The 8,225-nt window shown below is 40.5% G+C and overlaps 1 pseudogene; it reads right to left on the reverse strand.

Annotated features, from left to right (window-relative positions):
• Window positions 1–465: 465 nt before the first annotated feature.
• Window positions 466–583, reverse strand: LOC126413568 (5S ribosomal RNA; annotated as a pseudogene).
• Window positions 584–8,225: the final 7,642 nt, after the last annotated feature.

The following is an 8,225-nucleotide window of genomic DNA, read 5'->3' on the forward strand; positions in this document are numbered from 1 at the left end:
CTGTACCATATTTTGTGCACTCACAAGGGGTCAACACTAACGTTTTTAAATGCTGCATGAATGTAAATAATAGCAATAAAAGGTTTCTTGTATCCATGATCTACATTTTTCTACTGACATCCCTCTCTGGTAGAGAATCAACGCCATCCTAGACATCCGCTTATACTTAGTGTCAAAAGAATCACTGAAGATAGACATTGACAGCTAATGAAACACAGGAGCCAGTTCCATTACTCCGCAGCAGAGGCATCGTATGCAGCAATACAAAAAACTAAACTCCGTCCGAACAGGCCATGAAGACCCACCGGACCGACCGGCCGCCGTGTCATCCTCAGCCCACAGGCGTCATTGGACGCGGATACTGAGGGGCATGTGGTCAGCACACCGCTCTCCCGGCCATATGTCAGTCTACGAGACCGGAGCCGCTACCTCAGTTTGCCTCACAGGGGCTCAATGCACCCCGCTTGCCAACAGCGCTCGGGAGACCGGATGGTCACCCATCCAAATCCTAGCCCAGCCCGACAGCACTTAACTTCGGTGATCTGAGGGGCACCGGTATTACCTCTGCGGCAAGGCTGTTGGCATGCAATAATACAAGAATGTGGAATTGGCGATTAAAATATCTGCGGGCCTGTATGGTGGTTTTTCCGATCCTTTCTCATTACTTGTTAGTCTAGATATGCTGTGTACTTGTGGTGGTAGTAAGCGAGCAAAATTCCTAAAGACATTCTTGCTCAGGACGTAGTTCAGCGTCTGTTGGATCAAGGCAGTGCATGATCTGTTTAGATGACATAAGTGTTTTCGCCAAGCATATCCAGGTAGTACGTTTATACAAAGTCTATGATCATTTACATGCAGTACAACTAACAGTTAGATTGAAAAAGTGCCTAAAATCCATAAACACAGGACGGTATAGGACAACGAAAGTGAAAGGGTGAACTCAGAGTAGTAGCATCGTTTGTAGTTTGAATGGTTACATTTATTTAAACACCACATAACAGCATGAATAAATAAATATAATATCTCAACAAGCCACAAAATGCAGTGTCAGAATAAATATAAAACACTAAATTTAAAGAAAACTTCTTGCCTTATAAAACAGAGGCTGCTCAGAGAGCGACAATAAAGATTTCTTTAGGACAATTTAGCAAAATGTCACTTAAGGCCTTCAAAGGATTTTCAAAATACTAATTATTGTTTCAATTGAACAGGCCCTTAACACACAAGAGGGTAAATACACTGCTAAAATCAGCATAACATCTACTGAAAATTTTGTCATGTATGTTGCAAAATAGATTAAGGTTGCCCACCTATGAGACAGGTACAATTCCAGTTTAGGCTCAAACCAGTAACAACGGTTAAATGATTTCGAAATATTCAAGTAAGATAATAATCAAGAGAGTACTTTGTGATTAAGGAAACTTAGAAAAAAAATTAGCTACCCAACATTCATAACATGGGCAATACAAGCGTATTCCAAATGAAATGCACAACTTTAAGTAACACGTTAAATGAGTTTCCATAGGTCAGAACATTAAGTAATATAGCCACTGTAACATTTATATCGATTAGAAGTAGGTTTATATTATGCAACAGTGTATCTGTTATTACGAAATGTGTATTCTCTGTTGATTAAGGTCATTGATTTGTGACAGGAAATTTAAAGTATTGCAATGTACGGTATATATGGAAAAACCTAAATGATGTTTAATGTAATGAAATTTTATAATATATGTATATTTAGAAGAAAAACATTGTATACTGGAAGCTGGTTCACGCTTAGGGCACTTGTATTGCAAAATGTAAAAGATGTAGGGAAGTCCCTCCACAGCGCAAGTGGCTCGGCGCGATGTAAAAGGTGGTTTTGGCGGTCGAAATGAGCGGCTACTTGGTGGGAACGTTACGCAGTCAGTGGCTAGCTGTTACATGGTATACATTGACGGTGCCAAGGGAGACAATTGAAAGCCGCTTTGCAAGTAATTTTGCCTCGGATGTGGATTTGGCTGTTGCATGGTACTCTCGGCAATAAGGAATGGCTCTAACACGTTAAAAATCCGTCGCCAAGAAGAAATTGTTTAGAGCATTCAAACATCAAGAGCCGTGAGTGCACTTAGCTGCCACGTCGCTTGCCACCACTAGTTCGCCACAGCTCCTCCAATTTAATGCATATAGATATATATCAGAGCATGGACCAGTAAATTTGTGTGAGTGATTTAATAATAATCCAAGTGCTATAAACCTGTGTTTAGAACTATAACTTTTATCCCGACATGAACCTATGCAGAATCACCTCCTAAGTGTTTATAAAACCGAGTATCCTGTTTCAAATGCACTATTATTGTTTATTTATGTTTGTCAGATATGCAAGGATTATTAAAAGTGAAGCTAGTTAGAATTTTACTAAAAATACTCTCAAGTTATTGCAAAGTATCGTCTTGCAAAAATTCAGTGCCAGACTGTGTAAATGTTACTGTCTAAAATACCTGCTTCACAGGTGATGAAAGAAGACAAATAAGTTATACTCATTTGAAACTTAATTTAGCTTTGATTACTGTCATGAACGAATTTTTGAAGTCAGTTGAGCTCAGCGTTGAATAATTTTCCATGAAAAGTAAAAACAAACTATTCCAAGTGAAGCTAAGAATTAAATTAAGTTGAATTGAATTTTGATACTGAAATAATCATAGAGTTTGGATAGTGATACAATATCAGTTTATGGGTCCCCACCATATTCTTCTCATATTAGAAAGGTACTTGGAATATTATTGCTACTAAGGAAATCTGATACAGTTCTATAAATGGGAGTATAAACAGTGTAATTGTGGTGTTATTTACTTTTATTTGTGGTAATTATATGTCAGTTAAGTCAGAACCCTCTCCTGCCCAATTTTAGTTCTGCACTTCTTGCAGTAATATTTTAGGACTGATCCAAGTGACAATCTTGAGTGTAGCTCTTATTAGTGCGAGTTTGGTACAAATTTTGCTTTCTGTGATTACTAGTACATGCAGTATTGGTGACTGCTGCTACACACAGCTCAGAGTGCCCTGTGTCCGTTTGTATCCTGTGTACTATTCAGAGGGAATTATTAATGAAAGTAACTTCAATGACTAATATTCAATTTTCTTAAACATATATTTCCAAATTCATGTGCGTAATAGGGCTTGCAACCGTTCACTTTTTCATTCATATACGAAATTCACTACTTTCATTAAACCCCAAAGTTTAAAGCCTGTTTAGTTTTTCTGTTAAATTCACCATATTCAAAATTACTGTCCAATAGGTTTATCCGTTACACTTACACGCACCGTCAAAACTATAAATCTTCTCAGAGAGTAACATTAGTTTGTGTCACGACAGGCTAGTGTTATACCACTACTTAACTAAAAATTTATTAGCAGATAGTGCGAACCAGCACGCTAAGGCAATCGCGGACGCAACTCAAAGGCAGCCGATAAACACCAAGGCGGTGCGTAACAGCAACGAACCCCCATGGCCATCAGCCACTGAAAAACTGACTGTGAAGCTCAGACGACTCAGTAGAGCTGTTAACAAACACCACATAGGTGAAACATAGGCCAAACAAACAAGTTAAGCAAATATTATTGGCCACCTTCTCGAGAAATTGTTGGCATAAGGTCTCTAATATGCCACCAAATTACAAAAATTTGTCTTTAATCAAATTTACAAAATAGCAACAATGCACATGTCCCATATATGTTCGATGGGATTCATGTCGGACGTTCTGGCTCAAACTGTCCAGAATGTTATTCAAACCAATCACGAACCACTGTGGCTTGTTGAAATAGCGTACAATCCTCCATAAAAGTTCCATCGTTGTTTGGGAAGATGAAGTCAATGAATAGTTGCAAATAGTTTCCAAGTAGCTGAACATAACCATTACCAGTCAATGATCCGTTCCGTTGGATCAAAGGACTCAGTCCATTCCATGTCAACACAGCCCACATCATTATAGAGCCAACACCAGCCTGCAAAGTGTCTTGTTGACAATTTGGGACCATGACTTCGTGGGGTCTGCGCCACACTCAAACGCAACCATCAGTTCATACCAAATGAAATCGGGACTCATCTGATCAGCCCACGATTTTCCCGTCTTCTAGCGTCCAACCTACATGGTCGCGAGCCCAGGAAATGTGCTGCAGGTAATGTACTGCTGTTAGGAAACTCACTCGGTTGGTCATCTGGTGCCACAGTCCATTAACGCCAAATTTCGAGGAACTATCCAAACGGATACGTTCGTCGTACGCCCCACATTGGTTTCTGCGGTTATTTCACACAGTGTTGCTTGTGTGTTAGCTATGACGACTCTACTCGAACAATGTTGCTCTTGGTCGTTAAGCGAAGGCTGTTGGCCACTTCACTGTCCATGGTCAGACGTAATGCCTGAAATTTGGTATTCTCAGCACACTCTTGACATAGTGGATCTCGGAACATTGAATTTCTTAACGATTTCCGAAATGGAATGTCCCATGCGTCTAGCTCCAACTACCATTCTGGATTCAACGTTAACTCCCGTCGTGCGCCTTAATCACGTCGGACACCTTTTAACATGAATCACCTGAGGAAAATGACATCTATGCCAACGCAATTCCCTTTCATATATCATGTACACGATATTACCACCATCTGTATACGTGCATATCGCTATCCCCATCTCAATGTAGGCTTAGCTAATTTCTATACAAAATTTATTCCAAAACTCGCCGAAATCTCAAGGCCCCTCACACGCCAGCTAAAGAAAGGTGTAAAATTGCAATGGACTCCAGACTGCGAAACGACGTTTCTAACAATAAGAGTTCCTATCTCTGGTCTACTTGTCGTTTTTCTGCGCTACCGAAAGCAGTTTATACTATAATGTGACGCAAGAAGTTTTGCCTTGGTTTTAAGGTAGGGGATAGCCAGGCAAGAACACCCAATAGCATATCCATCAAGACAATTCAGCAGGGCAGAGAAAAATTACTCAACTGTAGAAAAGGGGATTCTAGCACTAATTTATGGAATAACTTATTTTTAATTTCCACTTTTGTTTGTATGGACAACCCTCCAAGGTGGTAACTGATCTTGCTGCATTCAAATGGCTAACGGGACTTAACGATTCAAGTAGTCGTTTAACTAGCTGGGCATAACGTCTTAGTGAATTCGATTTTGAAGTAGTACATCGACTGGGTAAGTCACATGGAAATGTGGCCGGACGTAATCGCAAATTGAAAGCCATGGAATGCCTCGATATAGACACACAAGAATAGCAGGAAGCACAGGGTGCTAACTCAAATTGTCAGCCGTTCACAAAGCAATCACATCGCAGCATGGAGGATATGGTGCTGCATAAAAAGACGAAATGTTGTATCTGCGTAGTAATACCAGCAAAATTATGAAACGTGGTGTTGAGGAAGGCTCATGATTCAGTTTTATCTGGAAACAGTGGCCACTGTGTCACAGACTGCAGCGTTGCACAAAACAATTGGTGGAAGACACATTGGCAAGATGTCGTCAAGAATTGTGTCCTTGCACACAAAGAGTGGAACTCTTCCATAAATAAATTTTGTTACAGGGATTAACAGAGGCAGATAACCTTTCAGATGATTGACATGGCCATACTCGGGCCATTTTCTCAAACACCAGCAGGTAAACATTACGTACTAATGATAAACGATCAGTTCTTTCGTTTCGTTTCCATGATCACGACACCTAAGCAACAGACAGAAACAGTGCCACAAGCGATGGTTCATAAATGGATACAAAAGTCTGGAACGCCTGACACTGCACAGTGGACCAAGAAACGAATTTTTTGTCAGATTTAATAAAGTAGTTGTGTCGATTACTTTACATCAAGAAATTCAGGATTAGTGCGATACACCAGCAGGCAAACAGACGAACTGAGAGAGTCCACAGAACAACTGGAAAAAAGCTGAGTTACTACGTTAATAGTCACAACAACTGGGATGTCCTACTTCCTTTGAGGCCTATAACACAAAAGTGCACGAGAATGTAGGCTTATCACCAATGAGGTTGTTTACGATCAAAAGATGCCATTTCCTTTCGAGCTATGTAAACCTCCTCCAGGAAAAGATATATCATTAGTTCGAAATTTTTCAAAAAGCTTAAGAAATATTTGGCGCCAAGTTAAAAAGGTGAACACAAAGGCTTTCAAACGGCAGGAAAGTGACCATAATAATAAAGCAACATTTCTGAATTATAATGTCGAGCAATAGGTGATGGTAATCAGTCATTATGTGCTGAAAGGAAAGATTAATACTTTTTACACTGTGCCAGGGACCCTATCAAATAGCAGGAACAACGTCCGCTGTTAATGTTAAATTGCAGCTTGCAAATGCACCTAGTTAGTGCATATAGGTCATACTCACCCAATTGAAGGAACTCCAGATGTGCTGCTTCCTTTTGCAGTAGTACCTTCAGAAGAGGAGAGGGAGTGCTTGGGAAAAGGAAAGGAAGGGTAAGATCAGGCAGGAGAAACAGGATACACATACAGTTATCCTAACTCATCCACACACCTTGAGGTCGCGACGTGGATCGCAAAATAACTGAGAATGCAATACGTATGCGTATTTTATTGTTTTCTTAGTGATATTTTCGTATATGTTTTCGTTATGTTTATATTTTAAGAAGTACCAAACCATAGTGAGTGTTCTTCAGAAAGAGGCTCTCAAGTAAGGATAAAGGAGATGTTCTGTTTGGGTACTAGTTTGAAGAAGCTTTCCAGTGAAATTTTTATTTAAAATGTGTTAACGGTAGTAGAATCTCAGCATTTAGGATGGTAGGAAAACATCGATGTTGTGTGGTATGGTATGCTAATTATTTTCTGAAGGGTGTACGTTTGGTTAATTTAGAAGTAGTCACCCTTTCTGTGCAGCCTTGTAACAGCAAGAAGGTTGTCACTGAGTGCGAGTGGGAATATGTGTTTTGCGTTAGTCATGGGTATTTAGCTTCAACATGTAAGACAATGGGCATTACTGGACAGAAAGCCCCATGCGCTTCTCTTCACGCATGAATTGCCGCCCGCACTGCCGAGCACTATCTTCCCTAGACAATGGCTACACACACCGTCCCCAGGCTGCATGAATTCACCATGTTCCACTCCCAGAAATCTGCAACGAGATTTTCGAAGGAGTAATCACAGATAGAACGGATTTCCTCCAGAGGATAGGATGTATTGGTTATATTCCATGGCAGACGTAGTGGCCATCATTTTTACTTGTTGCGATCAAGGACATAGAGCTACTGGGAAGAAGATTATTTGCATGGGAGGTGACCATGAGAAAATATTGAATAACCAACGAATGGATAACGTTCTACAATAAGTCGGGGCGTGGGATGTCATAACTTTGAACGTAGTAGGGAAGCTAGAAAATTTGAAACGGGAAATGCAAAGGCTCAACCTAGATATAATGGGGGGTCAGTGAAGTGAAATGGAAAGAAGACTTGGAATTGTGGTCAAACGAGCGTAGGTTAATATCAACACCGTATAAAATGGTATAACAGGATTGAGATTTGTTGTGAAGAGGAAAGTTGGGCAGAGTGTGAGCTACTGTGAACAGTTCAGTGATAGGTTTGCTCTATGGTCGTGCGGTAGCGTTCTCGCTTCCCACGGCGGGTTCCCGGGTTCGATTCCCGGCGGGGTAGGGATTTTCTCTGCCTCGTGATGACTGGGTGTTGTGTGATGTCCTTAGGTTAATTAGGTTTAAGTAGTTCCAAGTTCTAGGGGACTGATGACCATAGATGTTAAGTCCCATAGTGCTCAGAACCATAGGTTTGCTCTCGTCAGAATCGACACCAAACCAACATTGATAATGCTAGTTCAGGTATACATGCTGACGTCGCAAGCCGAAGATGAAGAGATAGAGAAAGTATCTGAGGAAATTGAAAGGGTAATTCAGTTAAAATACGTAAAGAGAGGTGAAAATATAATACTTCTAATGCTCCTGGGGTACGCAGTTGTGGGTGAAGATGGAGAAGGAAGGGTCACGACAGAGTATGTTCTTGGCAATAAAAATGAGAGAGGAGAAAGAGTGCAGTCACAGAATTTGGAAAGTAAAACGTAGGTGCAAGGAAGACAACTGCGAAAAAGCCGTGAATAACAGATGAAGTACTTCAGCTGATACACGAAAGACGGAAGTACAAAAACGTTCAGGGGAATTCATAAATAAATGGTTCAAATGGCTCTGAGTACTAGGGGACTTAAACTTAG

The sequence above is a fragment of the Schistocerca serialis genome, chromosome 7, assembly GCF_023864345.2.
Source record: "Schistocerca serialis cubense isolate TAMUIC-IGC-003099 chromosome 7, iqSchSeri2.2, whole genome shotgun sequence".
In the NCBI taxonomy this organism is placed as follows: Eukaryota; Metazoa; Arthropoda; class Insecta; order Orthoptera; family Acrididae; genus Schistocerca; species Schistocerca serialis.